This window comes from Tamandua tetradactyla, chromosome 5, assembly GCF_023851605.1.
Source record: "Tamandua tetradactyla isolate mTamTet1 chromosome 5, mTamTet1.pri, whole genome shotgun sequence".
NCBI lineage: Eukaryota > Metazoa > Chordata > Mammalia > Pilosa > Myrmecophagidae > Tamandua > Tamandua tetradactyla.
In genome coordinates, this window is record NC_135331.1 from 74,939,842 (window position 1) to 74,954,217 (window position 14,376).

General features: G+C 38.4%; 1 protein-coding gene across 6 annotated transcripts in view; it reads right to left on the reverse strand.

Annotated features, from left to right (window-relative positions):
* TBL1XR1 (TBL1X/Y related 1) overlaps nucleotides 1-14,376 on the reverse strand; it is a 163,385-nt gene that overhangs the window by 75,010 nt on the left and 73,999 nt on the right. For 5 of the 6 annotated variants that reach the window (XM_077161097.1, XM_077161093.1, XM_077161092.1 and 2 more), the window contains exon 2: nucleotides 10,219-10,293. The exons of the other annotated variant lie outside the window; for it this stretch is intronic. The gene's annotated coding sequence lies outside the window, so the exon portion shown is untranslated. The remainder of the gene's footprint in view (nucleotides 1-10,218; nucleotides 10,294-14,376) is intronic. 6 annotated transcript variants of the gene reach the window in all.

Sequence of the window (14,376 nt, forward strand, 5' to 3'; positions counted from 1 at the left end):
CATGTCTAAAAAAGGGTAAAGGGTGAAGAAAATGACAAGCAAAGGTCAAGGGGCCTGAACATACTCCGTGTGCCAAACATACCGATAAGCACGATAGGCCAGCAGTGGAAATGAGGGTATCTGCCCTGTCACAAGGCAGAGGAACAGATCAGAAAAAGGATGTGTTTTTTTGTTGTTCGTTTTTTTCTAATAAATTTCCAAACCTACTTAGCTATAGTAGACAATTAAGATAATGTATAAACTGTTTATGCATCGTTTCAAATAGATAAATCAGTAAGTACTTGCGCGAGAGTCACTACTCTGCAATTGGAGAGAGTTTCATGTAAGGAATATATTACAAGACACTGTGAAACTAAATACATTTCTCAATTAAATGATTTGCAAGACAGTGAAGGAAAAATAAAACATACTTCAAAACTGCAATGTTCAACAAGAAATCTGTTCAAAAGTGCAATCAGATGCTTTGTGGAAACTAATTTGGTTTCTGAAATTTTAACCAAAATATGAAATCCAACCTCTGAATAAAAAAGAACAAAAGATTTAAAACTTTGGCAAAAACTGAATGTTCTAGACTGTTTTAATGGATATAATTGCTTTTTTATTGGACTCTCCAACAATTTTATTCCTAAACCGCCCCTTATGAAAAGTAGGGAGCAACAACTGATGTTGATGAACAGTCTACAGTCCTGATACATCACAATTCCTACCCTCTACATTTTAAAAGCGGAAGGACAGATCCATGCTCAGGAGAGAAGACAGAACTGTGGGCAAGACTTGGTTCAGAGACCTGTTCTACAATCTATATCCAGGTGATTATAAATAGAAAGATTGCTTCCCTCATCTACAAAAATATATTAACAACCACAGAGCTGGACAAAGGTGCAAATGAGATAACTATTCTCTATCATAGAACAATCCATTCACCCTTCCATTTTTCAAGGCCATAGTCTATCTTTATTCACTTTTTTACTTATCAAAAAACTTCAATCAAAATGTCTTTTAAGGTCTCCTATCAATTCAAAATGTGTCTATATAATCTGTTCTAAATTTACAAATCTAAGTTACTTGAGGCTGTAAAGAACTCAACATGATACCATTAAGTACTGACACCAGATGAATGCCACATATATGGGGGGGGGGGGGACAGTGAAAGGGAGGAAGGAAAATAAAGTGAAATGAGAAGTACACAAGTACATCAGTGTCTTGGTTTTTTTAACAGACATAGGGAAGAAAAATAACAGGCACAGATAGTCTGGGACACTTATACATTGCTGGTGGGAATGTATAATGGTGCAGCCACTATGGAAGACTATTTGTCACAGTCAGTTCCATAGGAAACTAAATATCCAGTTGCCTTATGACCCAGCAATACACTACTTGGCATACACCCAGAAGAAGAAATGACAAACAGACATTGCACACTGATGTTCATAGCAGCATTATTCACAATCGCCAAAAGATGGAAACATGCCATCAACAGACGAGTGGATCAACAAAATGTGGTATATACATATGATGGAATATTATGCAGCAGTAAGACAAGATGACATCCTGAAGCACATGACAAGATGGATAAGCCTTGAGGACATAATGCTGAGCAAAATTAGCCAGACACAAAAGGATAGATACTATATGATTCCACTTTTATGACCAGCATAGAGGTATAATCAGAGGCTTATAATATAGAATATAGAGGACTTAGAGATATATATAGAAGTTACAAATGGGGTGAACTGTTACCTAATGAAGTCGAAATCCAATGTAAGGGAATAGATAGGAGCAAAGATGATTCTCTAGTGGGTCTATAATAATATTACGATGTTGAAGATGAACAAGATTGAAAGGGGCTGTATAGACCCACCTATCCCACTGATTAACACTAGAAATATGAATGAGTTCTCCTAAGAATTACTTCAAAGATATGATTCTTGTATTAAGGTTGCTTAAATCCAGGGTACAGGGCGAAAACTGCTATTGCATGCTATGAGCTATGTTCAAAAGGGAACCATCAGCACTACCACAGCAACAGCAGAGGTAAATAATGGGGTGAGGAATAACAGTTAAGAGGAGATTTAGATCTCCTATTTGGTGAGGGTGTTTATTGATTTTCTGTCTCTTGGGAACAATGAAATTATCTAAAATTGAGAATGTTGATGGACTGTGGACTTTGGGCCCTCTATATGATGTCTGATAAATGCAGGTGACTAAAGGATGCACTGATAGAGAAGGAGAATGGTTAACAATGGTGTATGCTTTTGAATGAAGGCTGTGCTGCTATAAAAAGAAACAAAGTTGTGAGGCATGCAACGATATGAATGAATACGTGGGACATTTGGTGAGACAAAATAAGCCACAAACGAAAAAACAACAACAATGGTATGGTCACCTTCAGAAAATGCTTATAAGAAAACTGGCCTAGATCGTAAGCTTTCACAGCAGAGGCATTAAGTCTGGGGTGGTGATTATTATTTCTAGATTTTGAAAGGCTCTTTTTTATATATAGCCTGATATTTAAAGATAAGAACGAAGGTGAACAGATTGGGGTTTAAACTAATTCAGAACACAGGAGTAAGGAAGACAGTGTCTATATTTTAGAACCACACATACTCTTTGAGACCAATGGAAGAAAGGCTTATTTGATCTGGAACTGAAATTTTCGGTAGTGCCTAATCTAATTCAACCTGTTTGTACAGCTCATTTGAACAACTGAAGCACAGGAAGTACAGAAAAAGAAAGCATTCCTTTAATCCTGTATAGATTATTGTATTGCCTACAATAAACATCCTAGAATACATTAAGAAGATAACCAAAAAGTATTGGCAAAGTAGAAAGAATATGGAACTACTAAACCTTACCATCAGGGAATCTCCTGATACTGTGGCAAACTTTAGGGACACCCAATCTATAGGCCATGCCCTCAATCATAAGGCTTACTCTGGTGAAGCTTATGTAGGTAGCAGAGAAGTTTACACTACCTATAGGCATGCCTGAGAGTTACTTCTGGAGGTCCTCCGTTGTTGCTCAGATGTGGCTTCAGTCTCGCTAAACCCAACTCTGCAAGCGAAATAATCGCCCTCCCCTTATGTGGGACATGACATTCAAGGGTGAAAGTCTCCCTGGTGATGTGGGAGATGATTCCCAGGGATGAATCCAGACCTGGCACTGTGGGATCAACAATTACATTCTGACCAAAAGGGGGAAAGGAAGTATAATTAATAAAGTATCATCAGTAGCAGAGAGAGTTCAAATAGAGTTGAGAGGCTACTCTGGGGGTTGCTCTTACACAAGCTTCAGGTAGACCTTGCTACCTGTCATAGCCTGCCAATCCCCAATCCAGACCACTCCAGCTAATCCTAAAGAACACCTAGGGCAATTTATAAGATTCCACAAGGGTTCCAGGCACTAGAGTAACTTGCTAGAAACCTACAACCTCCAGATGGGTCCCTGGTCCAGACAAGTCCTGAAACCTAGCCCAGCCTCTCCAGAACATCAGATAGTTCCATCTCCCTACCCCATATTAGTGACAGACCCTTCCAATATCAAAAATTTAGAATTGCCATAGCCCAAACAACACCAAAGAGAGGGACGGAAAGATTAAAGGTAATGGTGGAGTTATAAAGAGAAGATAGGATTTAACAAATGAATGTGAATGCTGAATCATTAAATTTATATCTCTTTTAGTCTCTGGTATTTTAGAGCAGCTAAAAGTAAAAACCTAAAATCATGAAATTGTAGCCTATGTCAAAGTCTGAAATATGTTCCACAACTAACTGTGGTGCTGTGCTTTGAAATTTATAGCTTTTTTTAAATGTATGTTATTTTTCACAAAAAAAAAGAAGGAAAATGTCATAAAAAATATTTAAGCCATCTAGCCTCCCTAATTTCTGGAGCAGCTAGAATGAAAAATACAAGAGTATTGTATGGTAGCCCATGACAAACTCTGGGATCTGTCCTGTAACCACTTGTTGAAGAGTGCTCTGAAAACTATTGTTTTTTTCTTTCTTTCTTTTGTATATATGTTATACTATACAATAAAAAAAAAGTTAAAAAAAGGCATAGTAAAAGTTCTCCATTACAATGACCAGGAGAAAAAATAAATGAAAACATATGGTTGAAAATTAACTGGTTTAAGAAAAAGGACAGAACTTGAAAATGTAAACAAACAGGTCATAAATAAAAGTGGATAATGTTAGGTTTCTCTTTGGAGCAAAACAAAAACTAAAAACAACATGGTGGAAGGATGGAAGGAAGGAAGGGAGATTCCAAATAGCTTCAATACAGATATGAAATAAGCAATGGTACTCAGTTTTTATTGCTATTTTATGCCTATATCAGAACATGCAGCCTAATCTCAACTTGCATCCATTCCCTCCCATAGGAAAATATGTTTCAATATCTAATAAGATTGAATTCAATTCAGTATAGACAGTTTAAGAAGTTGGAAAAACTTAAAAGAAAGTCAGAAAAATATTCAATGACACGACATCTTTTGTTTTAAATTTTATTCCATTTAAACATCCTTCCCTCTGTTCTGCTATTCTGGGTTCCTTGTGATAAAAAGAGAGCTATATTTTATTCCTGGTTGAATAATACCTATGCTAAGAACCTGACGAAGACACACCAAAATTACTTGAAGCATGAAGAATCAGTTTCTAAATAACAATTCATCAGAACAAAGTCTAAAATTACATTTAATATAAGGAGTAAATCCCTGTAAGAACTCAAATTTTTGCTTAATTTTCAAGTGATACCACAATCTCTCATGTTCAATTTAGACAAAGTTACATCAGCCTCACATCACCCCCTTTACTTGTTCATAATCTAATCACAAACGTAAGTCATTATAAGTATAGGCAAAGATCCAGAGGATCAGCTGCATACAACGCCAGTGTATCTGTGCTTTGCTTTTTCCAGTCTATCACTTATTTTAATGGAAGGTAAAGCACACTTTTCCAAGGAGACACTTTCACTTAGATATATGCAAGGTAGACATTACTTGCAAAGAAATTCAGCCCTTATCTGGTATTCAGCTACGACTGTGGGGGTGATGGTGGGAGTGACAAAGACTTTTCCAATGTAACTGTTTTCCCCTTTTGATTTGAAAATCAGTTCTCCAAAGGTGTAAATTTTCAGCCAAAGAGGAGTACTTGGCACTAATACTTTGCTCTCTACATGCAATCCAATGCCATTCATTTTTCATATTGAATAACACCTCCTCTTCAAAACCACGATATTAAAAGATAAAAAGCAATGATGAAAAACTTTTGTACAATGAACAGAACAAATTTACAGATTAATTTACAATCTGTAAATTACACATTAATTTACTTAAGAAGTGAATAGTAATAAAGTAGGCCTTTTAACATGCACAGGGCTTCTAGGTAGCTGCTTCCTGGTAGGGCCACACCTCTTGGCTTATCCTCAGTCTGGCAGGCTGTAAGTAAATAACTTACTTTTATCAATTCTCTCAAGATAATCGACCTCTGGGAGAACAGGTATTAAACAAAACTCACCATGGCAACTGACACATCAGAGACATGATTAACTAGTATTCACAGGAGACAGGAATATTCACAATGATATAGCAGAGGCTAGTGATGCCTACCCACATCCCTTCCTCACTCAACCTTCCTGAGCAGCTGGCACCTCGCGCTCCCTGAGCAGCACCCCACCAATGAGGAATGGAGCTGGGAGACAAACACCCCGATTCTCAGCTCCTGGATTGAGACAAACCTGAGGCATGTTCTATACTGATTCCCAGGGCCCCCAGTTGCCCACAACAGTGAGCTACTCTGTAATGCTACCTGTATTCGCTTCCTTCACGTCCCCACTGCATCCTAGCAACTCGATGGACTCACCACCCAGATAAAACAGTTACACACAAGGTCCTCCAAAAAACCTAAGACAGCTGTGATCACGGTTCTATTCTCAGTAGGAAAATCTTGTTAAACCAAATTAATTTTTAAAAACTGTATAATAATAATGATAGAATCAGCATAAGAAGAAATAAAAGGTCTAAACGGATTTGGTCAAGACTGATAGACTTTTCTTGGGAATCAGAGTGTCTATCTTTGGGACAGTTCAAGGAAAAAGACATGCAGACAGCCCTAAGATACGGGAAAATAAGCAAATGAGAACTACAGTAAGATACCACTTCCCACCTATCAGATTAAAAGCCCAGATATCTGAAAAGTTCTGACTGCACAGAACTGAGAGAGAAAACAAAAATTCTTACACACTGCTGGAAGGAATGTAAGATAGCATGACAGCTACAGAAGGGAAATTGGCACTATGTCTCAAAATTTCATGCAAACATATTCTCTTACCTAGAGAACCAGGGTACCTCCACACACGGTTGGGTACTATACAGTGGTGAAAAGGAATGGGGCTTTCTCCTATGAGGTGAATGGAAGGGTGGTCTGTGTATTTGTGTATTTGTTTATGGTTTTTAAAGTACAAGATAAACCATATATAGTTTTCTAAAAGCTGATTTCCAATAAGGGAAGAAAGGAAGCCAGAATGTACCTCACTTGGCACTTTAAAACATAAGAATGTGATTGTATACTGCCAGTTGGGACACAGGCACACACACAAAAAGAAGGCTTTGGATTTGATACCATAAAAAAAGAAATTGGTTTGTGAAAATATCATTAGGAGCATGAAAGAAGGATAGAATTATTGAAATCGAAGAATTTTTAAATTAAAGAAATAAATCCAAAATCTGAATCCAAAATATCCCATACCTACACTGCTTCCCCCATCCGGAAGCATGAATACCTGCAGCACTAGCCAAGCCTGCAGCTCTAAATACCTCTGTCCAAAACACAGAGCCAGGACGTCCTGGAAGCACCGCTGACTAAAGGACGGAGGAGGACACAGACAGAACCGCTTGGACACTCTGCTATGTCGGGAAGCAAGGCCACTAGCAGAGAATTCCAGGTTCATGTCAAAAAAACTCAGAAGCCAACTTGAAGAGGGGCCTGCGACCAAGATGTTCTGAATGTCAATGGAATGAAACATATCAAATATACTTCAATCCACGAGCTCATGAAGTTATTTTAAACTAAATGGGGGGGGGGGGGGGGTACCTGATAGGTTACTTCAGAATTCTAGGTATCAACTCAGCCCTTTGAAAACAGTAAATAAAATGGAAAGAATCAAGCATTTACTATACCTTTTCTGCGCAAACTTTGACATAGAGTCACCAAAGAGAGGACAGGGATGTTTATTAGAATGTTAACCTTTTAACATTCTAATAAAGCCCTCACGTGTTTCTGTACGCCTTCACGGAGATAATGGACGCAGGCAATGATCCTCAGGGGTGGCCAAGAGCACAAACGGAAGCCAACAAGATGCGCCTCTCGGCGGAAGTACACTGCACCACCTATGAAACGCTTGACCACCCTGACCTACCCCAAAATAAAGAAGGAAAAGGAAGTCTGAATTAGGTTAAGCCTCTAGACCAAACTACCAACCTGTGGAAAATGCAAAGGAATGAGGAACATATTACCAAAGGGATGCAAACAAATCGCAAGGAGAAAAATAAATAAATAGAGGCATAAGTGTAACATACACATATCGATCAAATGTAATGCTTGGACTTTGCTGCAATTCTGTATAAACATTATTTATGAACAGAATAGTAAATTTTATACTGAATGCATATATGATATTAAGAAATCACTGTCAAATTTTATAGGGTAATGTGGTACTATGGTTACATATTTTTAAATAGTCCATGTCTTCCATAGATATCCACTGAAATATTTACAGCTGAAATCATGTGATTTCAAAATAGTCAGAGGAGGTGGCAGCAGGTGGCAGGGGAGCAGAGTGGTTAAAGGTGAAACAAGACTGGTGACTATTAAACTGGGTGAGAGTTCATTATGCTATCCTCTCTGGTATATGTTTAAATATTTTCCACAATAAAATGTTATAATAATAATATACACCTGTTGGTTCTATTCATGCAATTCAAAATAATTACAGAAAGTAGTATAAAACATTTAGAGAAAAGCAACTGTTTATCATGACGATTTAAGATGCAATTACAAGTTAAATTAACTTGATTCTAGCTAAGTGAAGAGTCACGGTAGAAGAGCATGTTATAATTCTTCCATAATTATTACATCAACAACAAAGTTGAGGGGACATGGGTGGCGCAGGGGTAGCTGTATACACACCCACAGAGCATTCATTCCTTCATGACATTTTCAGAGAAAAAAATCTGAGATACTACAGAGCACAGGTTTAACCTGGAACATAGCAGCCACTCTGAGGGTTGTGGGAAAATCACCATTCTGGAACCAATAATCATAATTTATTAGCACACTGCCAATATGCAGAAGACAACTGCCTACAGCGGACTGCAATGCTGGATTGCTTTACCTCTAACATTAACGGATACAGAGAAATAGTAAGAATAGAAATAAAATTAAACTTCCATGATCATGGCAAACAATCATTTCAGGACTTTCGACAAAACGGTGGGTATATGTGAGATGGCTGGATGTAAAATCCTGCCCACAAGGTGTTACGAAGCCCAAACCAAAGGCATGCAGTCTGCTGAGTGGCACACAGACACACACCTGGGCACAGGCACTCTGCAGAAGGCGGTTTCAGCATCTGCACCTTGGCCATCAAGAGGCCTGTGCCACTCGGGGCCAGGGCAGACGCCTCACAACCAGCGAGGCAGCCGAGAACGCGAACAGGGCTTCCGATGCGGACGTCCAACAGGAGGTCAAGGGCAGCGCCCCGACTGCCGCTGTGCATCTGCCACAGAGCCGCTGCCCACGGGAGGAGGGGAGGCGGCACATTCAACGATGGCTGTGGGTCTACCAAGCCACCCAGAAAATCCTATGGGTGCTTCATAAATGAGTGAAGAAATAAATGCTACGCAGAATAAATACCCATGTCATCCTATCTGTTAGATAAAAGTGAAGAAAAAATAATTCTAATTTTCTTTAACCCTCTCTACCAACTGCTGAAGTAGTGGAGAGGGAAGAGGAGGGAAGGAAAGAGGAGGGCATGTTTCATGAATCAGGGGCTATCATATTAGGTCCACTACCTTTCCAGTAAGAATTCAGATGTAATCCTTGTCTTACCAACATACTGACAAGTGGATCTTTAAAATGAATCAATTCCTGGGAATATTTTCAAGGATAACTTATCTTATCCAGACTGGATGCACTTACCATTTCTCACCAAATTCTACAAACCTTAATTGGTTCCTGTAGCTCTCCGATTTAATGTTTAAAGAAAGAGTGTGATTAATAAATGAAAAATTTCACTAATGCACAATGGAAAATACTTTTAAATACTAGATATTATTAAATAACTTCTGAAAAAAATGTAAAAATTCATTCTCCTGTTCTTTAGTGATACATAAAATACCAGATAAGGAATTGCGCTTTTTTTTTTTTAAGGAAGGATCTATCTTAACTCTAGCTAACAGTAATGAGATTTCTTAGACTACAGTTAGACTATACCTTAGAAATTAAGTGATTCTATCCCAATTCCATCATCTAATTTTACATAAGAACTTTTCAATACTTATCCAAGATTCCTAGCATGATCGGGAAAGAGAGCGAATCCCAACTCCTGTAGAGTGCGGTATTCTGTCCGTTCTACCCCACAGCTGATTTATACTCCAGTGAAAGGCTTCTAAAGATCTTTTATAAATAAATGAGAGTAGCTGCCCTTAAAATTATTAATTAAAAACAGGTGGAATTTTAGACATTTAATTGCCTGCTAACTATAAATATATTAAGATAAACACAATAGACAAAAACAAATGATGTACCCTAATAAGTTGACAGACAAATACGCAAGACCTATCACTGCCACTATAACACTTAAGACTAACAAGAAAATTCTGTTCACAAAGCACAGTTCATTTGTCAAAATACAAGACCATCACTAAATAACACACTATTCATCTCGATAACCATAGGTGAAGGATTAAAAAAAAAAAAAAACTACAGACAATGGAAATTTTCAAAGTAAAGGTTTTTAAAAACTTTTTTACTTAATATTTAAAAGACTTTTTAAGCATTTTTGACTCTATATTTTTTAAAAAACATTTATTTAGTGTGGGAGCATAAGAACATTTTGTCAAATTGTGAAAAACCATCAAAATAGTTCAGAGATCCTTGAGAACAAGAGGACAGCAAAAGAGCAATGAAAACACCCTGATTTGGGGAGTGGGAAGACTCTTACCATTGGCAGTGCATTGATGGGGGGACGTGCAATTGAATATCCAATACCGCCAATCACAAGCTGCTGTTGCTGAGGCTGAGAAAAAGGAAAGTAAAATATTCAGTGCGCCCTAAAACAAATTTTCTTTAAAAGATTTCAAATAGAAAAACTGTACATGCTTAAAACACTCTCTCTTTAGGTCTTTAAGTTTCCCCACCAGTGAGTACCTTCCTCTCCTCACGCAGGTATTACCATAAACAGCAAGTTTTGAGTGCTTGATGGGTGCATCGAATCTTTCTAACCCCAAGAGGCTGACGTGGTGAAGAAAGCGAGACTTAAAGCGTTACTCTGAACAGGAGAAGAATCTGCACCAAGCACCATTCAGCCTGGTCAGTAGATCCATAATGATGAACATCAGCTACAGACAACAATGTGAACGTACATTCTGTAGATTCTATGTAATAATGAAGAAATACAGCTTTTGTTTTGAAATAATTTCCACTGAAACTTGTTAAACTTGAATCTGTTCAGAGCTGACACACTTTACAGGTCACGCAGCCTTCCCAGCTGGGGAGCCACTGCGCACTGATACCCCCTGAGACCTCTGCAACTATAAAATCTGCATTTCACACACACTGGCAGGCCCCACCATGTGCCAGGCACGAGTGCAACTTCCCACCACAGTGAAGGTAACATCCAACTGGTGTCAGGAAAAGAGTATTTACTGTAACACTTCAGGGAGCCTTACCTCATATGCAACAAAAGAGGTGAATTAAGTCAGTAAACAGTAAAAAAAAAAAAACCTAGGCACATACACTGAGTAACTGCAGAAACCCGTCAGACCAGAACACTCATTTGTCCTCACAGCCGTACTAAATAACTTCCACGCTACCATATAATCCCTTCAGGTAGTTAAGTTATAAGGAGATGTAGGAATGAAAATAGCATCTATCAATTGTGCACACATTTATTAACCTTTCAGACGGGCATGCCAAAGCACAACCTCGTGCCAGCTCTGGTGCTTCAGGCATGGCGTGAACACAGAACACCTGTGAGCTGGTTAGCAGACCATGTTATGAACAGAAACTATTTTACTGTAAAGTTTTCATGAGTTTTTGAGCTATAAGCTACATAGGGCTGTTCGTCATGCAAACACCAACAGAGCTCCCTTAGCAGAGAAAAGTTTTTGGCACGCACATGGTTTTTTGTACTACTGTACTATGTACATTTTAAAGCATACAAAACAGAAGTAAAAGAGAAATAGTATGTAAATTATTTATTTATACTATTACAATCTCTTTTATTTTTAAGTCTAGATTCTTAAGTGTCTTCTTAACCATACTCAAGGCACAACTCACTCTGAGGGCAAGACTCGATTGCCAACAATGAGTGCATGGCCATATTTTAAATATTTTTCTTGGTATCTTTTTTCAGCCATCTTCTGAAGCAATTAGACCATGGCTGCTCATTCTAGCAGTGTAAGTATGAAGCCCACTGTCATCTTCTTTCCTATTCTTAAGTTATTTCTTTGCAGGAATCTTCAAATCATTTGTCTGTTTTGGAGTTATGATTTAAAACTAGATAACATAATCGAACACAAGCTACCGTAGTAAATGAAACACAAGGCAGTTCTCTGAAATGGGACAAAGGACAGGGAGAGCCACTGTTTTTTTGTGGAACTCCCACTATTTCCTTTGAACTCTACGCACCATATGTTACTAGTAACTCTTTCTGACAACTGGATCAAATGAAGGCGCAAATTTGAACCCCCATGTTAAATACTAGAAACATTTAATTTTTTAATCTACACTGAACACAGACTAAATTTCCTCATGGCACTGTACCCAGTGGATTCTCCTTTCCACCCCCAGGCGTGTGCACACACACACACTCACACACACCCCAGAGCAATGAACTGGGTCAACCCAACTGCTCTCTTTCCTTTTTCCACTGCTCCCTGGTTCCCTTGTCTAACTTCTCTGTGTTCAGCGAGTCTTTCTCTCATCATCTTCCTAGACGTATCTAATCTCAGTTTTCTCTATCTTTCTCTACCCTTGTTTTCTTCCTACATTCATTAGCGTATCCTATTAGATTATAAGCTGCTTAAGGTGAAGGACCACAACAGTGATTTAATAAATATTTATTGAATGGCTTTATAAACATTTGATTCTAGGATGTGAAGGGCAAGTGCATCTGTAGGAAATGGCATATGTCAATCTGCATATATATAGCACAATCACAAAACTTCAGAGTTTCTAGAAGGATGTATCTGGCTGTGTATCGGCTCCTATCTTACGTATTTTCTTAACCAACTCACCTACCTATTTCCTAGCCATTCCGCAGCACATTTATTTAGCACACTACACAATCCTTCAGTTTATAAAGGGAATATTTGAAATTTTAAAATATAGTTATACACTTTAAAAAGAAATTATAAAATGTTACGATGCATTTAAGAAAACATGCAGAATGTGTATTAAAACCATTGTACTAAAGTAATTCAAGTTGCACAAAAAACATACTTCTGTGTTTCTGCACACATCCGCATCTGCCTTTCTCATCTCGCTGGGGAACACCCTTCACTCTCACCATGCAGACTGCCCTGTCTCACAGTCCGCACGCTCTTCAGCTGCCATCCCACTGTTCATCCCACTATCCATTCCTCGGCCAGAAACGTGTTTCCACTCTGACTCTGCCCAGAAGCCCAGCCCGTCCACCCACCCGACAAAGGGTCCGCCCAAATCAGCTTCAGCCCTGGACACTCCCCCTCATATCCAAAGAGAGAGATGTGGGTATGCCTGAATTCCCTTTCACCAGGGCATGGGGCCTCCCCCTCTTATCCTATCTCCCTTATCAGACTTCTTGGGACCAGAGACCGATACCTTCATTTTGCTCAGACTGATCTTTCCATCTTGCTCCCTCCACATAAGAATAGCACCCTGAACATAATTCAGATCTTAACATATGTGCACTGATAAAACGATATAATGTCTGCATATAGGAGTTCTGTACACATGCATATCTAAAAATAAAACACAGGTGTGACTGAATGAACCACAGCACAAATCAATCACATGGGTAGAAGAACAAGAGTGGATTTTGTTATATTTTAGAACTGCCAATAATTTTAGTACTCTTTTTATGAGGTGGCCATTCAAGGTTGATCCTTTCACCATTTATGATCACTTCATAAAATTAGCATTAAACTATCAAATATTTTGTAAACTGCATAAAGAAACCCATTTTGCCTATTTCTTGTAATGAATCTGTATGAAAGGTTTGTTTTTGTCTCCAATCAAAAAGTGCTGCTTTTAGAATTTATATTTAAGAAGATTAAGATGATCTAAAATAAATGAAGCTTTACTTCTACAACAGGCTTTCGGCATAGAGACAGACACTGCTGAGTGAGCAGACATCTTTCCAGACCTGCCACATACACCTAATTAGAAGAGATTTCTTTTTTTTTTTTTCAAAAAAAGGCAAAAATCCTGGAAAAGAGAAGAACAGTACATTTTGAATGATCTTCAAAAAAACTGCCCTGCAGTCTCCAGAAGTAAATTTATTTTACTTCAAAAAGCCAATGGGCATTATGGGCCTTTTCTCCAGGAAAAGTTACAAGCACAAGAAAATGTGCTTATAATTAAAGGCAGCCACACAATCAAATCTAGAGCACGGTGGCCAACAGAAATTCAGGAAAGTGTGTCTGGCAGCCTTAAGATTTAGAAATTTTTTTAAATAGGGAAAATCGTCCCAAGAATTAAGAGAAAAACACAGGATTCCTATCAGAATTAATCTGATTATAAAGATTTTTATTAAATGAACTTCTGGACAAAAGAAAAGTCATAAAGAAAGTCCAAATTACACTGCGTATTAGCACGAGTGAAAGCACAAACAGTAATTAAAATTACCTCCAACTGGGGCAATAAAAGCAGGAATATACTTGTAAACCAAAGAGTTTAAACTCAACTTCCTCAATTCCAGTGATTAATTCCAAGAAGACACTAGCAGTTGTCTTGTCCAGCAGGCAATTCCCAACCAAGAACGCCCCCCGCCAAGCCTCTGGAGTCTTCTACCCAGCACTGCCCTCGCGTACCCCATTTCCCAGGGCGTCTCACACCCAGAAAATACTCTGGGGGGCCAGAGGTGAGGTGGGTGGACACAGAGAGGGTTCTGCTACAG